Source organism: Pleurodeles waltl, chromosome 10 (genome assembly GCF_031143425.1).
Source record: "Pleurodeles waltl isolate 20211129_DDA chromosome 10, aPleWal1.hap1.20221129, whole genome shotgun sequence".
Classification (NCBI taxonomy): domain Eukaryota; kingdom Metazoa; phylum Chordata; class Amphibia; order Caudata; family Salamandridae; genus Pleurodeles; species Pleurodeles waltl.
In genome coordinates this window covers 469,564,673-469,590,291 of record NC_090449.1, presented here as the reverse complement: position 1 = coordinate 469,590,291, position 25,619 = coordinate 469,564,673, and the positions used below count along the sequence as shown (strand labels likewise).

The 25,619-nt window shown below is 44.1% G+C and overlaps 1 long non-coding RNA gene across 1 annotated transcript in view; it reads right to left on the bottom strand.

The window, feature by feature from the left end:
• Positions 1 to 20,373, bottom strand: part of LOC138260774 (uncharacterized) — an 83,198-nt gene extending 62,825 nt beyond the window's left edge. The window contains exon 1 of the long non-coding RNA XR_011198981.1: positions 20,334 to 20,373. This is a non-coding gene — a long non-coding RNA (uncharacterized lncRNA). The remainder of the gene's footprint in view (positions 1 to 20,333) is intronic.
• Between the last annotated feature and the right edge of the window lie 5,246 nt (positions 20,374 to 25,619).

Below are 25,619 nucleotides of genomic sequence, written 5' to 3'. Positions count from 1 at the left end.
AATCCAAAAAGATAATCTGTGGCATCCCTGAAGGGATCATCCCTCAGCCCCACCCTCTTCAAAATGTACATGACCCCCCTGGTCAACAACGTCAGATCACACAGACTCAACATAATTTCTTATGCTGACGACACCCAGCTCACCCTCTCACTGTCAGAAGTCCCCTACACCACCACAGCCAACTTCCACAAATGTAAACATCCGAGTGGATGAAGGGCAACTGCCTCAAGCTGAACACAGACAAGACAGAAGTACTCATCTTTGGGAATAAAACCGCACCATGGAATGGAGCATGGCCCATCTCCCGCTCCAACAGACCACACCTGCAACCTCTGTATCATCTTGGATAACAAGCTATCTATGTTTATAAAAGGTAAACACAGTCTCAGCCGCCTGCTTCCACATCCTGCCCATGCTACGAGATCTTCAAGTGGCTCCCAGTGGACACTAGAAAGTCTGTCACACAGGCCTTCATCACAAGAAGGCTGAACTACTGGAACACTCTCGACATAGGAATCACCGCACACCGCATGAAGAGACTACAGACAATACAAAACTCAGCGACAAGACTTATGCTTGACCTCCCCAGATGGACCCTCATCCCACTCCCTCCCTAGGAAGCTACACTGGCTCCTGATCCAGAAGAGATGCCAGTTCAAGATGTTGATCAATTCATACAAAGCCCTGCACAACGCAGGACCAGCATACATCAACATGAGCATGCACTTCTACCAACTAACCACATGCCTTCCTCTTCCTCGCAGACATTTTCTGGATCTGCCAAACCAACAGTGGAGGACACTTTCTCTCATCTGGCGTCCAAAGCTTGGAACAACCTTTGCCTGCACCTCGGGACCACCTTATTGCTCCAGCAATTCAGAAAAGGACTCAAGACCTGGTTGTTCGAATGAACTGATCACCATTCAGCAGCTAGCTACTCCAGCACCTTAAGACCCTTATGGGTGATTTGCCGCGCTTTACAAAATTACTGATTGATGGATGAAGTGACCAGTGCTGAAAGTGTGATAGCGCTTTTATTTTTTTTGTTTCCTTTCAGCCAAGCTGAGCTGCATCAAAACATGGCTAAAAGAAATCGGCAAAGCCGAGACCCAATGCCTTGTTGCTCAAAGGACCAACATAAACTGTAGCCCAGCATGTAAAAATTAACTGGGATCCTGCCAACAAAGGGGCAGTAACCCCCAAACCACTGAGCCACTTCCCTTCTATAGGAGAATACAAGCTTCTTCAGACTTTTTAGCTTTGCTGAACCACATCAATGACGTGCAAATTAAGACGTCAATTTTCCAAATGTCCCATTGCAGAGTACACCAGGAATTGCATCACGTTTGTACAGTGAGGAACACCTTGCTTCTCCATGGAGAGAGCAGAAGAGGTCTGAGAAAGCAACCCAAGCAAGGTAGCTGTTGGACTTTGAGTCACACTTGAAGGTCATCTCAAGTGTGTTGTGGTTTTTGGTTACAAATAGTAGTTAAAATGGATGACATGAGCTCAGGTGAAAAGCCTTATCGAGAGCTTGTAACTGTGTAGGTGGCATATGTTCACTAGAAGCATTAGGTCAGACTCCCCCAACCTTCTTGGGACAAGTCCAGATATTGTTAACTTTAAGCTTGAAACTTTCTCCTATCAGACACTAGTTGCCTCCTGATATTGGGAAGCACAGCTTTTACCAGTCAAAGTTTGTTTGAACAAATTGCCCAATTGCCAAGCATGACAAAGATGAGGATTTTTTGTAAATTCAGACACCCTGCCCCCTCACCAGAATTATCAGCAATGATGTTGAGCGACTTCATTTCCTATACCACAGCACTATTGCCTTGAGACTTTTTGGATCTTTGGAATATGACATGGGTCTTCTGTATGTCTCACCTGGCATAATATCATCCTGTGCAATAAGGTCCTCTAAAAACAGGAGCAAAAAGGATCAGACTTCTGAACACATGGAGGATCTATTATAACATCCACATCAGCTGTTTGTTCAACACCCTCAAACCCCTTTGGCATGCCAGAGAGTCGCCTGACACTGGTACAAGCCCACTCATCCCACTGACAAATGAGTTCACCGGACAAAAAGTGAAGTGTTTGTATTTTAGGATGACTGAAGGCAAATTCTTGGGGTCAGATTTAAGAAAAGTGGCGCTGCACTCAGAAGAGTGACACTTTTCTTGCACCCCTTAGCACACCCCTAATGCCACCATGTGTTCACCGTATCTAAGATACAGCACACCATGGTGGTAGTTAGGGGACTAGCATCAAAACTTTTGACGCTAGTTCTGAACTTTTCAGGATCAGCGTAAAAAATGTTGACGCTAATCCTGCAAAGACCATTGAGGCCCATTGTAAACAATGGTGTGCCTCCTTTTAATGCCTGCTCTGAGTACGCGTAAAAAGTGCTGAAAAAAATGACGCAAAGAAATCCCTTAGATTTCTTTGTGCCATTTTTTTTGTAGCCCCTAACAGGGAAACACCCCCTTTGCCTACATAATGCCTGGTGCAAGCATAATGTAGGGCAAAGGGTTACACATTGGCACAATGCATGCACTGCGCCACTTTGTAAATTTGGCGCTGTGATTTTGGCCTTCTTAGGCCACATTAGCATCAAAAAATGATGCTAGTGTGGTGCAAGTAGGCACTAGGGGCTCTTAAATCTGTCCCTTAGTGTTTCAGTTGCCACTGCATGTGGCTTTATCCATGACCTGGTTACCAGAAGATGGAATTTCAGCTGGACTGGGGAGAAGAGGGTTGATACGTGTTAATATTGAGGACTGGTGACACCACCCACCCTGTAGATTAGTTTTTCCCAGAAACACTTTAGTGGTGTGGTTTAACTAAGACCTCATCATTTCAGATGTTGACAACTTAAAGTTGTATCATGCATCAACTATAAGCTAAACAAAACCCAGTCCCAACTGCAGAAAGACCGGTTTGTCAGAACCTGACATTTCTCACATGCTAGGAAAATAGAAGGGGAGGCCTAGCCCAGGCTCTAACCTGACACACAGTGACCCCACCCTTACCCCAGCCTTGCCTCTGTTTTGCATTTTTGCAATGCTGTGCAGTTTTAAGACTTGTTGGGATTTTTGGGTGCATCTGATGCCCTTGGTGTGGTGGAACATACAGTCAAGAGCTGCTGCTTTGCTTCCTTGATGGTCTATGCTCTCTGCATATCTAGGTCAACATAGCTGCCAAGGTTTCAGATTGCTTATGTGTGACATTTTCATAATTTCAGTGTATTTATGAGTGGCATTTAACAACTATGAGTGACACTTTCTTGTGAGCAAAATCATGCAATGAAGATAAGGGAAACATATAGAAATATCAGAAATTACAACGACTTGAGCAACGGGAAACTCTACGATCTTAAAACTGCTGGAAAGCACCAGAAATGGAAGGGCACTAGGGCCCTTGTAACCTGATTGTAGTTGAACAAATGTGTTACCATGATATTAACAGCCTACAGGAGTGGTGATGTGAGTCAATGTATGCACTATGCAAGAGTAATACAATGCACAGAAACACAGCAAGATGAAACAGCTAACTCTCTTGGGGAATGCAACATTAAGTAAAACATGTGAAATGAGAGGAACTAAATGGCTGACACACATTGCATACATTTTAACATTCATTGTTTGCATATCAATCCATGTTTGTGGCATTAATGTTAAGGGCATGAAGATAGGGCCAGTTTTAACGCCATACAGCAGATAACTGCTTATGCTATAACCACATCTTTCTCCCCTTGCGCTTGACTCAGATTTTTGGATCCATTTTGCAAGGGAGCATGAACCCTGCTTGTGGTTTGTAACCTTTGCACAAGGAACAAATACAGAAGCTCCACTTCTAAAGGAGCCAGTGATCTGCAGCCAGGTGTGGTTAGCGTAACAAGGGGTCTCAGCACAAAAAAAATAACAAAAGATTAGCATTATAACACTTCCCGTTACTAAGACAAGGCACTAAGGGCCAGATGTAGCACAACTCCAAATTGCGACTTGCAATTTGCGAGTCCCTGCGATTCGCAAATTGCAAGTCGCAATTTGGAATGCAGAAAGGTGTCTCAGACACCTTCTGCGACTCGCTATGGGGTCGCAAAGACCCACCTTATTAATATTAATGAGGTGGGTCGCAATTTGCGACCCCATTGCGAGTCTGGGCACTCACGGGGATGGTGGCCTGTTGGAGATAGCAGACCACCATGTCTGTGACTGCTTTTTAATAAAGCAGTTTTTTTTTTCAAAGTGCAGCCCGTTTTCCTTAAAGGAAAACGAGCTGCACTTTGAAAAAAAAACGAAACCTTTAGTTTCGGATTTTTTCCGGGCAGGTAGTGGTCCATTGGACCACTGCCTGCTCTGAAAAAACATTTTCAATTCCAGTCACAAAGGGGAAGGGGTCCCATGGGGACCCCTTTCCCGTTTGCGACTGGGTTACCATCCACTTCAAGTGGATGGTAACTGCGATTCCATTTGCGACTGCTTTCGCGGTCGCAAATGGAATTGCATAGCATTGCGAGTCGCAAATAGGAAGGGAACACTCCTTCCTATTTGTGAGTCGGAAATGCATTTTGCGGGTCGGATCTGACTCGCAAAATGCATTTCTGCATACCGGAGAGGCTTTTGCGCCTCGCAAACGGCGTTTTTCGCTGTTTGCGAGGCTCAAAACCCTTTCTACATGTGGCCCTAAATCACATGTGCTTGCATCCACTCCTACTGCGTGATGAATGGGGAAAGGGTGGGACTTATGTCTTTGGATGACCGATGGCTGTCGTCACAAAGGGATGAAGACTCCAATGCCCAAAATGATGATGCTTGAAGCATCACTGGCCTATAGTGAATACTGCCATAGACCACAATGGAAATCAAGGGTTTTAGAGCAGTCAGCCCTGCTTCCTGCGTCACAGTGTAGAAAGCTGATTTACTGCCTGGCTTCCGTCTCGCGCTTCAAAGCAAGTTTGGCCAGGCATCCTAGGATGGACAGCTGAGACTTAAATGAATCAATTTGTTTAAAGATACTACTGTACCTCTAAACAAATTGATCTTTGTAATATTTTTCATATGAATGTGTATGAATTTCAAAGGAGTGCAGCCCCTCAGCACTAAAAGAGAAACCGCCCCTGGCTCTGACCAGGAACAGACTCCGGCAGCTGGCCCCAGTCACTCACTGTCAGCTGAGAGCTAAGCACTGCCCAGCACGCAGTGGCACTACCGCAGCCTGAGGAAAGCAGTGAGCTACAGGCTCAGGCTGAAGCTGTAACGCTGTAATATTAAATATATTTTTGATTCAATACGTCTGAATATTACAGACCTGAGACTAGCTCCGCCCTGCGGTGACAAGTCTCCAGCAGCCTGGTCCAGTCGAAGGGGAGGGAGCATTTCGATGAGAGGCAATGATGACACAGGCAGTGGCGATCTGTAAAACTACACTTTAAAACAAGCATTTACAATGCAATAGGTCTCACATTTGCTTGAGTTAGAACTATTAGTTTTGTACATGCATAACTGGACTTTTCTTACCACAGAAATTTTTCAACCATGCTGCATAATTTGGTCTTCTCTGCTATATAATTCCAGTGGTTCTGCATTATACCTAGTAATAGGGTGGAAAACAGTGAAGCCTCTCGCTACAGCGCTTTGAAACTGGTATGAAACACTACATGAAAATAGAATAATATTATTAATAATAATACTGATAATAATAATTATAATAATTGTTGTTTTGATTAGTAGTAGTGTAAGTGTTCCTATTATGAACTTTGCTTTTGCTGATATTGTCTATGTTGTCCAGGTCGCATCAGAGAATAAACGGGTCCCTTGTCATAAGACTGCTTTCAATTGCAAACTAATTCAAAATTGCTTTACCTAGCATGGCCATCTATCAGTCACTCAGTGTGACGCCTTCTCTGAGCAATGGCAGAAGGTTTGACAACTGGTTTTAGTGATAGTTTTGTGTTGGTGCCTGCAGCGCTATAAGCTGATGTTTACAGACTTTAGAAGTGTGAAGACCAACGTTAATTTCTTGCCTAAGGTTATACTTTCAAATTAACGCAGCTCTCCGAAGCCTGTTGATGTTCTTTGGGGCCTACATCCTTCCTGCGGAGCCTGGAATTACCCTAATGTCTGCAGTGCACACCGATGCCTACTCACACTCGGGCTGCAATTAAGTCGCCCACATACACGATTAATTCAAGATTCTTTACTTTGTCTCAGACAGCAAATGTTGGCCTATTGAAAGTGTCTTTTTTTAAATTACATTTGTTGCAGCGTGGAGGGGGGCAAAACGTAGGAGATCCACCGAGTCTGTTAACTGCCCTCGATATCATTAGATGTGTTGAGATAGTCCACTGTTTCACGTCTATCTTGTAATTTTATCCACATTAATAAAACACATGGCTGTTTACGTAACTCAATTCAAAGTACTATTTAAAAGGCGTAGAACAGTAGCTTCATGAGCGTCTCCGCTGCATTAAAAATGTCTGCATAAATGTGCAATGAAAATAGCATGAATGTGCACTGCATGCAATGCAACACTTGGGTAATTATAGAAACAAATATTTAACACTGTTTATGCTGAGACAACAAACCAACCATAGAGCAGAGGAAAACCTTGAAAGAGACGAGCAAGTAGCAGTTTATTCAGTTAACCAGGCCCTTGTCAGTGCATCCTCGCCACATGCAGCATCGCCGGTGAAACCCCTTCCGGTGACGACACGTATTAAGTGTAGGAAAAAGGACCCTAAAATCATTAAGACTATAGAGTACTGGAATGCTACAATTGGGGGAGAGGATTTAGGTAAACAAAGGCAACAGGAGTTTGTCTCTAAACGCAAGCTGCAGCTTATTTGCATGCAGTAAGTCTGAGAATTTTTTAAAGGCGATTTCGTTAGGGTTGACCTTCATTTTCCAGGGGTACTCCCTCTGAACCCTCACATCGAACCCAGACCAAACATATATATAACAGCGGGAAACGCGCTGAGCATTCTGTAAAAGAATTGACAACACAATCTGAAAGCGATTACCACAAGTCCAAGTTTGTATGTGTTGAGTGCTTCAAATACGTGCTGTAATGCGGCGTCAGGAACTCACTGGTCTAGTTTTCACCTTATAACCCAGACACTTTATGTCTCGCACATCGAAGAAGTCTCGCTCTTTGTCAGACTCACGTGACTTTAAGCTGCCACGCTCACACCTTGAATCCACATGTTTTCTAACACGAGTTCCAAGTAGAAAGCCCTTAAATTCCAAACATGATGACTGATGTGTTTTATATATATACATATATACATCACTTAACAGCAGCTGGAATCCCCTTCAAAACACTTTTTAGCCATGCAATCGACCCAAACTGGTGCTCCCGTAATACAAGGGCTGACAGAGCTGCGCATAGAGGCCTTTTACCAGTGGAGGATCCGGATCCATGCTCTGGAGGATTACAGCGGAGTGAAGGGGATCTGCAAGCATGCCCTGGTGTCACACCTGAATCGTCAAGTAAATCAACAATGCACCCCCACAGTCGAAGGCGCATACACCGCTCCCCCCAAAAAAAACACCACAGAGATGCAGCTGCAAGGGGTGCAGGGCACTTTCAAAGCGCCTCTCTGAGCAAGACACCCAGGCCACAAACCTTGGTACTGATATCCCACCTCTCTACGCCACCCCAACTATGCATCAACACACCACCACTTAGACTTCACCCGTCGATGAGAAAAACACTACCGCCCTAGACCATAAATGCTCATCAGTCGGCCCTCGAAGCCCCGTCATGGGCAGTAAGCGCTAAATAAATACAATTACACATACCTGCCGCAAGCAAGCAGAGCCAAAGGAATAGCAGCAGCGGCAGGAGGAGTGGGCTGGGGTATCGGTCAGCGCTGGGAGGGCAGGGGGCAGCCGCTCGCCCCATGCCCGTTCATTCAGGGCTCGTCGGGCCAGGAGGTTGACAGCAGCAGGAGGACGTGGGCCTCCATCCTCGGTCCTGATCACGCAGTACGGTCACAGGAGTCCGAATGCGGAGCACGCACAGGAGACAGGCAGCTTAAGCGGCTGCAACAGAAACTGCAGCTCTTGGAATGCAATAGTCTTGTGTTTGCTCGAGTTAGAGCTCATAGAGTTGTAAATTACTGACTGGACTTTTATTTCCAGACAGACTGAAAACAACAAAAGGAAGAGAGCGAAGATGAACTGGCCCTGGAAAAGCCCCCCTCTGCAGTTGGTTTATGTTTACAGAGGGAGCTGGTAGGGAGGAGGGATTGAATAAGCACCCACACTGTTGAGGTGAAACAGGCAAATGCCAAAACAAAGTCCCTTACAGAAGAGATAAACAGGACATAGCGTAATTACACAGTACTTTGTGCTGCTCCCAAAGTGAAAAAAGGCAGGACAAAGAGGCAAACTGACCACTAGCAAGCAAGGATTTTTGAAGGACATTGCAACGAACAAATCAGAACGCTGGAACTCACTCCATTGTATACTTTAGTATACATCAGGCCGAATGCTAACTCTCGACCTAAACATATCTTCCGCTCATACCGTTGTTGGCCCTGCCCACGAAGCCCTGTCTCGAAGGCACGTGGACAATTTTGCAGTCCTGTGATGCCATGATGTCATGTGAATGCCGCCACGGTGCTTCAACCAGCGAGTCTGACTGGCGCACCCGGACTCACCTGGCAGATGCCATTACACTAGACTTTTAATTACAAATTCAACACCAGGGCACAGCAGCAGTGTACTGCACAGTGTAGAGCAGTCTGTCACACATTCTGCAGCTGCCAGAGTAGCCCAAATCTGTGCTTTGTTCAATGAGTGATAATAGCGGCGCTCACATCTCCCCTTTGTCAGCAACTTCAGAAGGTGCTATACGTCTGTGACTTTGCATTTTAGTGTGTTGATAAGGACCACCACACTAAAATGCGTTAGTTGAAGACCTGATGCGTGGTACTTGACAGAGCTGGGTCAAAACAGCTGGGAGAGGAGTGATGAGGAGCCAAGTTGGGAGCATTCCATGATAAAAAATGATTGCACATTTGTTCGGGGCGTAGCTATCAAAAGCACGTCTAGTGGTTTAAGAGTTTCAGTTGACCAGAATTATTGTTTGTTTTTATGACCAAAGCAGGGACTAGGGGTCCAAAGTACTTGCTTTCATTAGAGGCAATGGTGGTCTTCTTATACCACAGCACTTTAATAGCCCTCCTTTAGGATTTCTGAGAGGTGATTTCTGAACTGTTGCTCTGGGAATACAGTCTTAAGCTGGCATTTCTGACCTGGAAATGATATGCAGTCTCTGACACAAAGTGACAACAGCTGCGTGGTACAAGAGAAGTAGACTGCAGTAAAAGGCACAGAGAGGTCCTAAGACAGAGTTTTTCTGTTGGAATCTTTGGTGAATGTGACTACACAACTTTCAGAGCCCTCATATTGGATGTGGGGCCTGAGTTCTACCCATAGTAGTTGTAGTCCCATATTGGCGATTAAGTTCCCTTCCTCGATAAACGATGCCTCTTAATAGAAAAATTGTAAGATTCTTTATTTCGTAAGATTAATTAAGATAATAGTAATTTTGTAATTCATGTAAAATAACATGTGTAAAATATATCTCTGTTATCCACTTAAAATGAAAACGAAATCGAGTCACAGGTCACACAGCACAATATGTTTTGTCACACTCCCATGCTACTCTTTCAATTATCATCGCCAAATTCTCATTCATTTTTCCTAAAACTCATCAACAATGGTCTCACTCTCATTCATCATCATCATCAAAAAATCTCTATTCGGTTGCAGCAACAACCATAAAAGAATACAATAAATATATTTTAAAAACCCTAACAACATGTTGCCGTACATGCAAAAAAAAACTTTAAAATCCAGGTTTACAATAAAAATTGGAATAAAAACAGTACATTGATAAGAGTCCTAAAATTAATCAGGCATAGACTGCCTGGACATTAATGCAGCACGTAAAAAACATGACAAGACATATAATACAAATTCATTGGGGAGCATCTGCAGGTAAACAAGGACAGGGCGTATTTGTGTACATTTAAGAGACTTTAGCAGGGGAGCTAAAAATGTCTTCGAAGGTCTTTTGCAATAATCACAAAGTATAAAAAAGTTTAAGGTGTCCTGTGGAGACTTATTGTCACAATCACAAGGCAGTCTTAGCACCATATTAGTCCAACCCCTAGGTATGGCAAGAAGGTAATGTAGCTGGTTAAATCTGAAACTAGCCAATAAAATCCTGGTTTGCAGGCTATGTACCAGGCTTATGTAGGGCTCCATGCCCTGTACAGTTTTTACAAGCATGTGTCCCCTCACTGAACATTTCTGCAACTCACACTGTTCCCTGGAAAGCAAAGCTCGCTCAAGGGACAAACTCTTGATACTTTTCAGTTCTCAAGAGGACAAGGAATAAGGATCAAACAAAATGTCCCCTCTCTTCAGGGAAGCGAATGCCATCCATACACACGCAATCCAGGGGATTCTACACCCATGGTTGAGAGAACAAAATCTGAAAGAATCAGATGATTAAGGTAGTCCTTACTACTTCTGCGGTCTTTTTCCAAAAACACCGAAGCCGCTGCCACCAAAAAATCACCAGTGCTGGTGGTCCGAAGACTGCCATATTTTAATTTAGGTAGGATTTCTGCCCGTTTACGTTATTTGACATTAATGTGGCCCAACGAGGATGAAATCCCTGTGCCATATTTACAGAGTGGCGCAATGCATGCATTGCGCCACTTTGTAACCTTTTGCTCTACATTATGCCAGGCATAATATATACAAAGGGGGCACTCCCCCGTTAGGGTGGGGGGGGTGGAAAAAATGATGCAAGGAAATCTACTGTATAATCTATTTTTTTACGGCACTTTTAATGCCTGTTCAGAGCAGGCGTTAAAAGAGGTCTTGCTTTATTTTCAATGGGCCCCTATGTACTATAGCGCCAATATTTTGGTGCTACTCCTGCAGAGTACATCAATAGCAAAAATGAAATTAAAAATTATGCTATTTCCCCCTACCCTGCACCATGGTGCACTGTATTTTAAATACAGCGCACACATGGTGGCACTAAGGGGTGCAGGGAAAGTGGCGCTGCTTTCCATAAATCTGCCCCACAGTGTGTTCTCACATCACACGTACTTAGGAGAAACTATATTTTGGAGGAAAGTTTTTTATTTTGTTCAACTCGGTATGCAAGCAATGTAGATGTATATGCCTGTACACAAATATTTACGTAAATGACACATATTTATTTATTTGTTTTGTAGCAGTAATCACCGCAGTGTAGGGTGTCAGCGCTCTTTACATCACACACACAAGCACAATAAATCATACATATTTGTAAATCGATGTACAGGAAATCTTACAGAAGACAAAGAGGTTTATAGCCTATAAGGTGTAGGAATCACATAATATCTATATGTGTAGACATGATGGCCCTCATTATGAAGTCGGCGGTCTGTTTTGCAGACCGCCAAAGTCACGCCGCCACTTGTCTGCCAACACCAGACCGCGATATTATGGCTGCTGGCTGCTCTCCGCCACTATTTGGCGGGGAAGCCGCCAGCAGCCATACTGGCGGTCGGCGGTCTAGTGGAGCCTGCTCCGTCGCCACTACCACGTCACCACAACTGCCCCTCCGTATTTCTACATTGTAGATGCCATAGCAGTGTTGTGTTGGTGGGGTGCTGGTGGCGGAGCAGGCTCCATGGAACCCATTACCTCCTGGACCACCTCAAGGTAAGGTGATCGACTGACAGGGGAGGAGGGGGGGGTGTTGTGTGCGTGAATAGGGGTGTGTGTGTGTGTGTGAATGGCAGGAGTGGGAGGGGTGTTGTGGGTGTTTGTGGGTGTGTGTGCAAGTGTCTGTGTGCCTGTAAGACTGCCTGTATGCAGGGGTTGGGGGGAGTGTTGTGGTCGTGTATGTGAATGAGTGAGCGTGGATGTGTGCATGTATGTATATGTGGTGTGTGCATGCATGGATGGGGGTACAATACGGGGATGGAGGAGGAGAGGTTTCGCTGCTTGGGGGTGGGGGCTTCTGATGGGGTCAGAGGGTGGAGGGGGTTTCGACATGGAGGGGGGTTGGGGAGTCTTGTAGTGGCGACAGGAATGAGTATTCCTGTCGCCAGTATCCTTACCACTGAGGATTTTGTGGCAGGGCTGCTGCCACTGAATCTCTGTCAATAAGGATACTCAAAATACCGAAGGCGCTGTTAGGTGGACTGCCGGGTTGAAGGTGGACAACCTTCGGCCAGGCGGTCCTACCCACCTGGTGGTACATGTGGTGAACGGCTACCTTTGTCATAATTTTGCGGTCCTGCACTGCCACGCTGCCGGCGGTCTGGCCGCCACTGCCGGCGTGGCAGGGCAGGACCACCAGGGTCATAATGACCTATATGTTAAGAGCGAACAGTGTGGAAAAACAAAAAGTCAGGATTTAAAACTTAATGCAGAGATGATGGTTATTTGTACTAACAAGACTTTATTACTTCCTAAATTAATCCTTCTTTGCAGTCGTATCATAACAACAGACTGTGAAGCAAAAACAATAAGAATCGAAAGCAATGATTTGTAGTTTGCATGCAGCTCCATAATGCTGGTAAATAGACCACTGCATCATATTAGAAGGATTACAACCTATGAATTGCAAGGAGGAGAATGATCTCCAAGTCAAAAGCAGTAACCCACTTCCCCAGCTGAATAAAAAACAAATTGGTGATCTGCATGTTACACACTGTGACTTGCAGGAGGCACACTAACCACCAGAGTTATCTTACTACTATTATAATCCCCTCAAAAGTGCTGCACCCACAATGCTCTCTGCAGAAGCTGTCTTAAGCCTATAAGACATTTTAAAAATGCAGCCTCTTTGTGACCAGTCAAATAGGCTACAACAGACTTACCGTCATATTTGACCTGGTTGGCAAATTATTTGCAATCAATCAATCAATCAATTTGTAAAGCACGCTACATACCCGTGAGGGTTTCAAGTCTTGAGGAGTTTTCTGAAGGAAAGAAGGTCCTGGGTCTGTCGTAGATCCGGCGGGAGGGTGTTCCAGGTCTTGGCGGCGAGGTACGAAAATGATCTGCTGCCGGAAGATTTGCGTCGGATGCGGGGGATGGAGGCAAGGGTGAGGTTAGCGGAGCGGAGATGCCGGGTGGGGGTGTAGAAGCTGAGTCTGTTGTTCAGGTATGATGGTCCGGTGTTGTGGAGTGCCTTGTGTGCGTGGGTGAGGAGCTTGAAGGTGATCCTCTTGTTGACAGGGAGCCAGTGAAGGTCTCTTAGGTGGGGGGTTATGTGGCAGTGGCGAGGGATGTTGAGGATGAGTCGGGCGGAGGCGTTTTGGATGCGTTGGAGGCGTTGGAGGAGATGGATGAGATACCGGTGTAGAGGGCGATGCTGTAGTCGAGTCTGCTGCTGATGAAGCTCTGGGTTACTGTTTTTCTTGTTTCTGTTGGGATCCATTTGTAAACTCTGCGAAGAATGTGGAGGGTGTTGTAGCAGGAGGAGGAGATGGCGCTGACCTGCTTAGACAAGGAGATTATTTTAAAATAAATGTTTAAATTGGCAGTCAGATTCTGCTTTTCAAGCTCTGATCCTCATGACTCCACCCCTGTCCTCTCCCACACCCTGACTTAATTTGTAGTTTGCCAGAGTAATTTTGTAGGTTTCGCCTGCACAGCATTTGTGCTGTGCTTGTGAAATCTACTGCATTTAATATAAACCTTAAAAGGGGCTTACATCCCGCCCCCTTACTTTCCTAGCTTTTTCTTGGTTTCAGTGCTTGCCACTTAATTTTCCTCTGTTTCTATTGGCTGTAGTACTATTTCCGGTATTTACCAATGTTTGTTCCTCCTTTGTTTGCTCTTATCAGTGTCTCGATGCTCAAGTGCTCCTTGTCATCTGTATTGATGGGTGGAAGTTATTTTATTTGGTTTCCTCTGTACTACCTTTTTTGTTTAGGTTTACTTAATCTATCCCCACCTGCATGCATTTGAAGCGTGCTAATAATCTCTCCCTGCTTGCATGCATTTGAAGCATGCTTGTCCTCTGCATGTTTTTTATTGCACCCGCTCTGGTGTGTGAAGCCCCTCCCTTTCGTGTGGGTTTGTTCGTAGCTTTACATTTCTGTCTGTTGCCTGAAAGGCTACAGGAGCTACTCACACGCCAGCACCTTGTTTCCCGGAAGGCTTTGAAGAGCAAGCTGTCCAGCATGGGGTGCAGTTGCTGACTTTTAAGGAAGTATTCACTGTGGCTCTGCAGCCCCACTGGTCCTCTACACTACAGTTCTCCTGTGAACACCCATTGTAAATTATATATACTTAACTCTACCTATTACAACTAATATAGCACACCCTAGTGGCACTAAAATCTCGCCTCTTTATTTTTCTTAATTTGCTTATTAATTTACCCTTTACTCATTATGTACAACTACAATAACAGCTCCCTTGACATACAAGAGAGTTCTTTGACCCTGTTTTTTCAATATGAGATGTTAGTCCGATCTCAGCATACCACTATTATGGCCAAATAGAGTCAGCCCTCTAGTTCCTCACACTCTACAACATTGTTGAATCTTGTGGTTAGGTCTGCGTTTTTTAAAATCATGTGCAATACCAATGTTTAGTAATAGTCCGCCCCCCCCCAATGGTCGACTATAGTAAGTCCCCTACTTGTTATACCTCATATAACTCAGATGATTTCCGCATTCTCTGACGGCTACAAATTAATGTTAAGCGCGAACACACCAGACAGTTTTGCTAGAACTAGTAAGCACCTGCCACTCTCCTAAGTAACTCTATATATAGAAAGGCACAATGTGCACTTCACTCAGAAATGCGTTCTTTTTTTATTTGCAGGATTGGCCAGGACAAGCATGGTGATTTCTTACTGTGTGAGTCAATTTGTGTCCACTTATGCATGGTCTGCATTGCACCAAACACGGGATGACTATAGCATTATGATGCATTACCTACCTGACTACAATGCCTATGAAGTTTTAGTATGCCGCAATATATGGACAGTCATCCACTAGCTTATCCATGTTGCTTCTCCACACTGCAACCTAACACCTAACTATCAATCTTTGTAACTGTCTTGAAACCATACTGCTCAAATACGGCACACACTAACTCATGCTGACGGAGGACTTTAACATCAGCGGTCTGGAAAACTCCTGCATCAGAACAAGAACTGTTAAAGAACAAGAAATAATGAACAATCACCTAAATACCCTTAAAATAACCTCAGACGAGCAAGTTCTTAAAGCCAAAACGCCCCACCATCAGTTCCTCTCCACCTTTAAAGGAATCTCAACTATCAACGACATCTTCCTGTAGGAATCCTTAGTGAACCATCTTGTTAGTCTTGATATCCCTAACAGGTGTGAGAGCGATCACAATCCCTTGATCCTAACTGTAAACTTAGGAGCTCACCTGGCGGCTAGGCACCAAGCTGTGAGGTCCTCAACACAGGACGAAGAATCCAACTTAGTCTGGAGGATTAATTGGAGGCTCACGAATGCCTCAATGATGACCAAATGGCTATGCAAAACGATCACAGACCCCAATACCACCTGAGAGGACCTCAGAACCAGGTGAAGTAGACTGGTCATGGAATCAACAGGCACTTTGCAAATTAGCTGGGACCATACGCAACATCCATGTGGGAAATGGCACAAGGAGCCCAAACTGCATTACAGCAAGGTAATTATCTCTTCAAGGAGAATCCTAAAAACCTCAGTGTGTCGTCATAAGCTCATCTCCCCACTCAACTCTGCAAAAGAGATCATCAAACAGCTGAAAGAACATAAAAAGCTTGCATGGGAAGCAAAAAGAACTTTGGAAGAAAAGCAGTGGTTAATGATACACAAAATGCTCCAGGAAAGATGTCTAGCCCAGTTCTGGAATTACATTAATAAATTAAAAGTCCCAAGTGCAACCAGGTGCAATGGCATTTCTGAAGGAGACTGAGTAAGCCACGTAACTGCACTGTACTCTGGCCATCCACCTGCATTAGTTTACACAAACAGTCAGGGGAATACTGACCAGCCCACAAGGCATCAACAGGTCTTTACCACCCTGATCCAGATAAGTAAAATCATCAAAGCAATGAAAGAAGTTGGTGCGCCAGGACCAAACGGACTCCCCAAAGGGATCTTCAGATGTGCCCTGGAGGACTGCGCAACAATACTAACTCCCCTCGTTAACCACGCCTTCCTTTGCTCCCAAATTCCAGATGCATGGAGGGGCGCCATTCTGTGCATCATATTTAGAAAAGAGACCTACAAAGCCACCCAACTATTGCCTGGTCGTCCTACTGGACCTCAAGGCTATAACATATGCCTGTCTACTTCTGAAATGGCTAGAAGCCTGGATTCAGGACAACAAAATTGTCCCATTTTTTCAGACAGGCTTCCGTGCTGCTTCATCGACCATAGATTACATCATCTTATTTGCCATTATTGGCCCTCATGCAGCCTCAAGCAAGCAACTTCTACTCTTCTGCTGCTTCACTGACTATTGTGCAGCCTTTGATAAAGTAGACGGCCCCATGTTATGGAGAAAGTTAACAACGTGGGGGATCCCCTGAAATCACTTGGGTGACATTATCTCGCTTTACTCAAACACATGGGTACGCATAACAAAAGGGCCACACACTGTTACCATAAAAATCATCACTAAAGGAGGGCTGAAGCAAGGCTGTATCCTTTGCCCCCTGCTCTTTAACCAGTACATTACAGACCTGGGCAACGCACTGGCGAACAGTGGCCTGGCCCTCCCTCGTTTAGGCCATTTGTCTGTGCACACCCTTGAATATGCAGACGGTATTGTGATAATGGACTACACCACTACCGGAATGCAGGGAGCTCTGAGCAGCCTTCATGTATACAATGTTAAAAATCATCTAATGTTAAACCAGGATAATATCAAAATGGTAATTTTCAGGCGACAAAGGTACAAGAAATATCTCTCCTGGCACTTGGGGCCACTAACAATCGAATCGGCATTAAAATACAACTATCTGAGGGTCTGGTTTACAGACACCGCCAACCCTCTAGCCCTTATATGGTCCCTAAAGAAGAAAGCTGCAGAGATCACATATGGTCTTGCCTGCCTCAATATGAAACTAAAAAGTCCATCCCTGTCCCAGTACTTAAAGTTATTAAGGCCACCCTTCTTCCTGCCCTTCATTACGGGCTCTTGGCCTTTCCCGGTGCCTGTGCTTCCAGCCTGGAGCTCAAACAGTCCTCAGGCCACAAAAGAATATTTCACCTAGGCAGGTCCCTTCATAGATTTCGAATTCGTCTAGAATTTGGCCTGACTCTTCAAGAGCTAACCTGAGACTCTGACTTTTTGAAATACTATCTCTGAGTACTGAAGGCACAGAAGAACCCACTTAAGGCCTGCCTGAAGGAAACCTTTGAAAGCCTTGGGAACCCATGGTCTGAGCAACTTCAGAAGACTCTAGTAACGTTTCAAATCGAAGACTCAGTGCTTACTATGAACTCAACCCATTTTTCAACCTGGAAAAAGTTAATCAACAGGCAGCTGTGTCTATTTTCATACCAGAAAGACATTGCTTCTCTAAACACCTCAGACATCCTCCTTCCACTAAACACTTCATATTTGGAAGGGAGACCTCAACCCTGCCTTGCTGATCAAATTAACAGCTGGGTGTGCAGTGACATCCTGCGCATGAGACTGCCTGGTCTACTAATAACAGATTTCAACCCAGGTTGGGCCAGCCCAGCCTATGAGGGGGCTTGCAGACTGGGCAACTTCAAATGTGAATCATAGCTGCATCTTCTGTGCGGTTGCCCCTCCCTAGATGCCACAAGGAGGACCCTACTGAAACCTATTTTCTCCACATAGGGGGCTAACACTTGCCTGGCGGCTTCCTCACTCTGCATCTCCCAAACTGACTCAACATCGCTGCCAGGATGCGCTAAATATGTTAAGGAACTTAGAGCTCTCCTTCAAACTCACAAAAGGAACTCAAACTCCATCAATTACACCCAAAACTCATAACAGACTATGCCCCCAAGCATCGTTAAAACAACCAATCAGCTTGATACACAGGTGGACCTCCGCAAGCAGCACTTTAGTTACTGGTTAAGTCCTTTCTAGTGACTGCACTCTTGTGCTGTAACCCCCTTAGCGATCATAAACTGTATGCCACAAAGGTGACCCTCTGCATGCAGCACTTAATAGATTGGTCAGTCCTTAGGTAGATGCGGTATATCTGAATTTTGATTCTATTAGTTTCTAACTTGATCAGTGTTCTAGTCTTTTAGTTTTTTAACGCCTGTCTACAGCAAAGTAACTTCCTTTTCTAAACCCCCTATTTATAACAAGTTGTACATATTGTCTGTATTGTTTTTTATTAACTAAACTATAAAGTTGGCATTGACATTGATACAACACCGCTTTGTGTTCTATTTTATAACCTGGTCCACATGTATAATTAATGCACTTTGGAGTTTTTTTATTTTTTTTTTTAACTGCACTAAAGATTACAGTATAGCAATAATTAGAGGATGTGGCTTAACAGCTAGAGCTGCTGACCTTGTAGCTGTGAAACCAGGTTAGTGTCTCAGCGTCAGCTCAACATCCTGTGATTCTTGGCAAATCACTTAGGGCCAGATGTATCATTATTTTGAATAGTGATTCCCTAATTGCAATTTTCTGGGAATCACAATTACGTAATTGCTATTTAAATGTATGAAACTCCATGAGATTCATTTAGCTTTTCTGAATGGCTCCGAAATCGACCTACCTCATTAATATTCATGAGGTAGGTTGCAATTTGCGACCCATTAGGAAACGCTAAAATCACAGGGATGGTGGCTTGCTGGGCTCAGCAGACCACCATGTCTGTGATTGCTTTTAAATAAAGCAATCTATTTTTTAAAACGCAGCCCATTTTCCGTAAAGGAAAACAGGATGCATTTAAAAAATAAAAATGAAAAGCTTTCCATTAATCTTTTAAGAGTAGGCAGAGAACCCTGGGATCACTGCCTGCTCTTAAAAAATATTTTTGCATGCATTTTCAAAGGGGTAGTAAAATGTGAATATTTTGCGACCGCATTTCGGTCACATAGCATTCCTACATACTGCTGCGATTCGGTATTAGGAAGGGTCCCCCTTGACACGCCCCTTCCTAACACGGAATCGGTATGTATTTGCAATTCCAACTTGAGATTTGTAACATGTTACTGAATCGCAAATTGGAATTCATACATACCAAATTGCATTTTTTGCAGTCTCAAATGCCGTTTGCAACTGCAAAAAGGCATGTTACATATGGCCCTCAATCGCTCTGTGCCTACCAAAAATTTTTCTTGTGTAACGTAACAGACGGGCATGTAAAGTGCTTCAGTTTCTTCGGGTTTGAGTTTGCGCTATGTAAAACTGCAAATATAAAAAATAAAATCTTGAAACCCCTTCCATCTGCATCTTCTTGATAGCATCATCATCTTTTTTCTCTTGCCTCACAGGTTTTACCCTGCTCAACCCATCGACAATGATGCTTTAGTTAAGGAATGTACAAAGGCAACCATATCTACGAGCTAAGATGATACTCTAGTGTGTGTTTTGCCTCTACGAAATCTATTGGTTTTGTCAATGTTTCTTTAGTTCTGTGACACAGCGGTGATAGGTGCTGCGCTACACGTCTTACAAGTTCAAAAAGAAACACCATAACTTGGTCCCCGCTAAACTTTAAAACTTTAATGAGACCAGTGCTGGCCACGTTATAGCGTTTTCTTTTTTAAACTTTTAGACATGCTGCACAGCAGCTAGCGCTGTTGTGTGAGATGTCTAAAAAAACATTGACAAAACCAAAAGATTTCGTACAGGCGAAACCTATTGGCTATGCCAATGCTTGTTTTCAATTACAGCTCTGTACCGAGCAGAGTGAATCGGTTTACAGCGTAAGTACCCCAAAATGACCTTCGGCTGTATAGCGTTACTGTAACCGCTTCTCACTTCCACCTGCGGCGCAATCCGTGGTGGTAAAGGACCAGAACATTTTAATGTGTGTGTGCGTTTCTTTACTCAAGTCTAAACGCACCGGGAAAATCTCTCCTTGGGAAGTGACAGTGACAGATCCCCGATCAACGCCTTCATCTGCTAACAAGCAGCCATGTCAGCTCGCGGCAGAGGAACACACGACACAGCCAAGCCAGTGATGTGAGAGGCCCGATGAAGACTCAAATAACGGGGTGACTCAAATAGGGCCAAAATATATAAAACAAACGTAAGATTCTCAAGATTAGACCAAACTCGCCTCGCCCCATCCAAAAAGACTAGATTAGTACGTACCTTCTTGAAGGGTTCACCTGCAGCGGTCTACCGAGCTCTTTGTCTCACGGCGACACGCCCTTCTGGTGATTGCAGTCCCTGAAATGAAGCTCTGTTCACCTAATCACGGCTCCTACATTTCCCTCGCATTCTGTTTTGAAGGCCTTTCCCAAAAGAAAAACACATGTAGCCCCAGGGGATTAGCGAGCTTCTGTGGGGGAAGAGGAGAGAGGCCACTTTTATTCCTAAAGCATTTTGGGCCAGATGTAGGTAGGCTTTTGCACCTCGCAAACGGCGAAAAACGCCGTTTGCGAGGTGCAAAAGCCCTCAAGCGATGCAGAAACACATTTTGCGAGTCGGAACCGACTCGCAAAATGTGTTTCCGACTCGCAAATAGGAAGGGGTGTTCCCTTCCTATTTGCGACTCGCACCGCGATTTAAGTTGATTTGTGACCGCGAAAGCGGTCGCAAATCAACTCGCAGTTACCATCCACTTGAAGTGGATGGTAACTCATTCGCAAAGGGGAAGGGGTCCCCACGGGACCCCTTCCCCTTTGTGAATGCTCACAAAATTATTTTTTCAGAGCAGGCAGTGGTCCTATGGACCACTGCCTACTCTGAAAAAAACCGAAACAAAAGGTTCCGGTATTTTTTTCTATTTGCAGCTCGTTTTCCTTTAAGGAAAACGGGCTGCAAAGAGAAAAAGAAAACTGCTTTATTTAAAAGCAGTCACGGAGATGGTGGTCTGCTGTCTCCAGCAGGCCACCATCCCCGTGAGTGCCTAGACTCGCTATGGGGTCGCAAACTGCGACCCACCTCATAAATATTTATGAGGTGGGTCTTTGCGACCCCATAGCGAGTTGCAGAAGGTGTCTGAGACACCTTTCTGCATTCCAAATTGCGACTTGCAATTTGCGAGTCGCAGGGACTCGCAAATTGCAAATCGCAATTTGGAATCTTTCTACATCTGGCCCCTAGTTTGTTTTAATGTCAGCTACAGGGAACAGGATCAGAGTAGAGCGTTTATCCAGGATTACCAGAAACATAACGAGGCTTTGCTTCATTACAGATGCGCGTGGCGCTAATAAATCCTTCACATTTAAACGTTCTGGATCCGATTGCCACGAAAGATCATAATTTAAAAATCAACACCTTAGTTCTATCTTTAGAGCAGAGGACAGAGCACAAGTCACAAAAAATGAAGTTGGGGGAATAACTAAGTTAGGCAGTATACAAGTGATATCATATTGCATGTCATCACAGCATGATGTCACAGCATCACAGGAAGTGACATCACAACCTATGACTTCACGCAAACTGACATACATCTTAACACTTCACACATGTTTTGCAGGTCTATCATGGGTACAATTGAGCAAATTATGACATTTAACAAATTAGATTTTGCGTCTGGGTTGTGCCAAAAAAGTGATGCAACCCCGACAAAAAATGTGGGCCTGAATTTATATATATTTTTAGAAATTCTGCCACAAATAAGTTGGCAACATTGAAAAATATAGCACTAAGGGCCAGATGTAACAACCTGTTTGCTTGTCGCAAACTGCGAAAAACGCAGTTTCTGCCATGCAAACGGCCTCCCGCGATGCTCATTCCCAAATTGCGAGTCTGTACTGACTCGCAGTTTGGGAATGCGACTCGCAAATAGGAAGGGGTGTTCCCTTCCTATTTGCGACTCACATCGCAGTTCAGACTTGCTTTGTGACCGCGAATGCGGTCGCAAAGCAACTCGCAGTTACCACCAGTGTCACACTTGGTGGTAACTCATTTGCAAAAGGGAAGGGGTCCCCATGGGACCCCTTCCCCTTTGTGAATGTCGACAAAAATATTTTTTCAGAGCAGGCAGTTACTCTGAAAAAACGAAACCAAATGGTTTGGGTATTTTTTTCATTTTGCAACTCGTTTTCCTTTAAGGAAAACGGGCTGCACATTTTTTTTTTTTTTAAAACAGCTTTATTTAAAAAGCAGTCACAGACATAGAGGTCTGCTGACTTCAGCAGGCCACCATCCCTGTGAGTGCAGGGACTCGCTATGGGGTTGCAAAAAGCGACCCACCTCATTAATATTAATGAGGTGGGTCTTTGCAACCCCATAGCGAGTCGCAGAAGGTGTCTGAGACAACATTCTGCATATGCTTTTACGAGTCTGAAATTGCGAGTCGCACCGACTCTCAATTTCAGACTCGCAAAAGCATATCTTGCAACATCTGGCCCTAAATCTATTCTGCAAAATTGGTTGCAAAGTCTACATTTTCAAATATCTCACAGGGTTAAGGCACCTGCTGCACAGATCTTTGAGTGCCCAGTAAATCCTCGGTAACAGTAATAATAGTAAGATAACCCTTGAAGATAACACATTTGCTGGAGAGACCTGTGTTTTCTTTCATCACAATTTTGAATCAGAGAAACTTAGAGACTTAAAGTGTCTCCTGCAAAGCACATCATGCAAATGATAGATTTTTATTTTATATAGCTAGGTAAGAGAGTTACTGCTTTTAACACAGAGACTCCTTTGTTACTCGCAGTTCATAAATTGTAATCCTAATATAGCACAGTGAGCTATAAAGTACCTGTGACTCCTACACCTTGTAACCCTCACTGTCTTATGTAACACATTTTGTACGTTTATTTACACAGTTATATGATTTACTGTCAATGTATTTTATGTATGTGTGATGTAAAGCACTTTGACACCCTGCATTGGGATGAGTAGTGCTGTAAAAAGAATGAAACAAAAAAGTGATACTTAAATTGTTAATTGTGTAAAGACTGGAACAGACCAACACATCTGGCATTCTTACAGTGCATGCATAATTTATATATGGTGATTGAATAACCTAAAAAGCATGCCCCTCAAGTACCTGTGAAGTGATAACAACAAACTATGGCCTTTGTTTCCTTTCCCTTGCATTTGCATCTAGGTGGGAGGCTCAGATAGCTCCAAGTCAGGATAGTGAACCAAAAGGAGACATAATGGCGCCTTAAATTCGGCCCTTGTTATGGGCCCAGCTGGAGTCTAAAATATGAAAGCCTCCTCACCGCCTGCATGCTGCTGCTCGAAACAAAAGCAAACAACATGCAGGTGCTGCTGAATGTGTTCCGGTGTTTCGGTGTGTGAAAAGTACATCGGGGCAAGTTCAGCATATTTCAGTAGGGCCCATTTCCTGCAGGGTGTATGCCGTCCACCCTGTGAAAATAGTGGGTGGACGCTGTGTACCCCTGACTTGTGCCCTGGTGGCGGAGGATTACATCATGAATTGCTTACACTTACAAGTGTCTTGGGGTACTGCAGCGCACAAGAGTTGCAAGCGAAGACTGTCCACAAAGAGACAGATTCTCTCTGTGTAGCATTTTTTCACTCTGTGAGGTAAATGATCCGGTTGTTTATCTGTAATCATCAGTAATCTGAGTCCAGGCATTCATTCTCACTGTCCTTACCCAGTGAGCTGTCCTACCTCACAGAGCTTGAAAACATAGCCCAACAAAAAAGTTCCTCCAATATGGCCCCAATATGCATGGCCACATCATGCATAAAAGGAGGAACTATGGATGACTACTTCCTGATATACAAAGGTAGGCAAATAGAGTTAGTACAAGAAACAAAGAATCACTAAATGATGGGTGAGGGTGGAAGGGGTACCGGACTGTGGAAGACCTGGGCTCGGAGTAATGAAGATTACCGGCAAGTAAACAGATCATTACCTTCTCATTCATTTTCCTATCACAGTCCTTACAACAGTGAGACAATATCCAAGCTGAAAGTAATTGATTATTTGATTTCTTCCCTCAAAATTTAGGAGGAAGCTGAGACCACTTAAAACTTGATGCTACACCCATGATTTCACTAAAGGGTTTGAAAACAGCAAAATTAAAGTTGATGAACAGATGATACCTGCAAACCAAACTGCAATCACCCAATCCCCCAATGGAGACAGTAATGTAACATAAAAGTATAAGGGGGATGCACAAGTCACCAAAAAACAAATGTCTTTCAGTGAAGCTCTCTTGAAGACCCTCCATGAGGATGCCATCCATCTAGTTGATCTGCCCTAGATGTGACCTGGCAAATGTACATTCAAGACTTCATAAGATTTAACAATTACCATCTTCATCCAACAAGATAGAAGTGGTAGGGCAAATACCTTTCCCTTAAAGGACAAATGTGAAAGCAGAGAACATGTCTTTTAAAAAGGATCTCTCCTTTTTAGATACATATATATGGCTCTATAAAGGTCCAGGGTATGAAGTTTTTTCTCCTATTCCAAAGAGATACTGGGATAAAAAGGAGAAAAGATAATGTCCTACTTAATATGAAATTTTGAAGCTATCTTGGGGAGAAAAAGCAGACTTGGTCTTAGAATAACTGTGTTTTCACAAAACCTCAAGAAGGCAGGGGATTAAGATAGAGCTCCAGTCTCTCATATCCTATGGCCCAACCAGATGGGAACCAAGCATAGTACTCTGTAGAGAGGAACTTGAGATATGATGACTCCAAGGGCTCAAAAGGGGGCCCCATCAATGCATGTAGAACTAAAGGGAGATCCCATAACAAAATAGGACAACGAGCAACCGGTTTATGGATGAAAAAACTTCTAAGTAGACAAGAAGCCAAAAGAGTGATCAAAGAAATAACAGTGCCCCTGAAAGCTGGTATTGCTGCCCAATGGGGTCCAATAGTGAAGACCACCAAACCGGGCCTGAAGCCATCTCTCTAAAAAATCTAAATTCTTGACTGGTTCACTTGAGGTAGAAGACAAATCTCTGTCTCTAATCCAAGATTCAAATTTACTCCAATGGTGATTGTAGTATCTTAACATACAGGATCTCCTGGAGTGTTGAATGTTCTCCACAACTTACCCATATGAACCCTAAGGGAACAGAGCTAGCCTCTGAAGAGCCATACCCCCAGTCTCAGATGTCTGAGGGGGAAGGATCAATAGAAATGGCAGCATGGTAAACTGCCAGTGAGGGCTGTAGGAAAGCACCATCTTGCCTGGCATGTTACCCCCAATTTCACCGTATGAATGTTTGTTTTAGCCCTTGTATCACTGGGATCCTGCTAGGCAGGACCCCAGTGCTCATAGTATGTGCCCTGTATGTGTTCCCTGTGTGGTGCCTAGCTGTATCACTGTGGGTCTGCTAACCAGAACCTCAGTGTTTATGCTCTCTCTGCTTTCCAAATTTGTCACTAACAGGCTAGTGACTAAATTTACCAATTCTAATTGGCACACGGGTACACCCATATAATTCCCTTGTATATGGTACTGAGGCACCCAGTGTATTGGGGTTC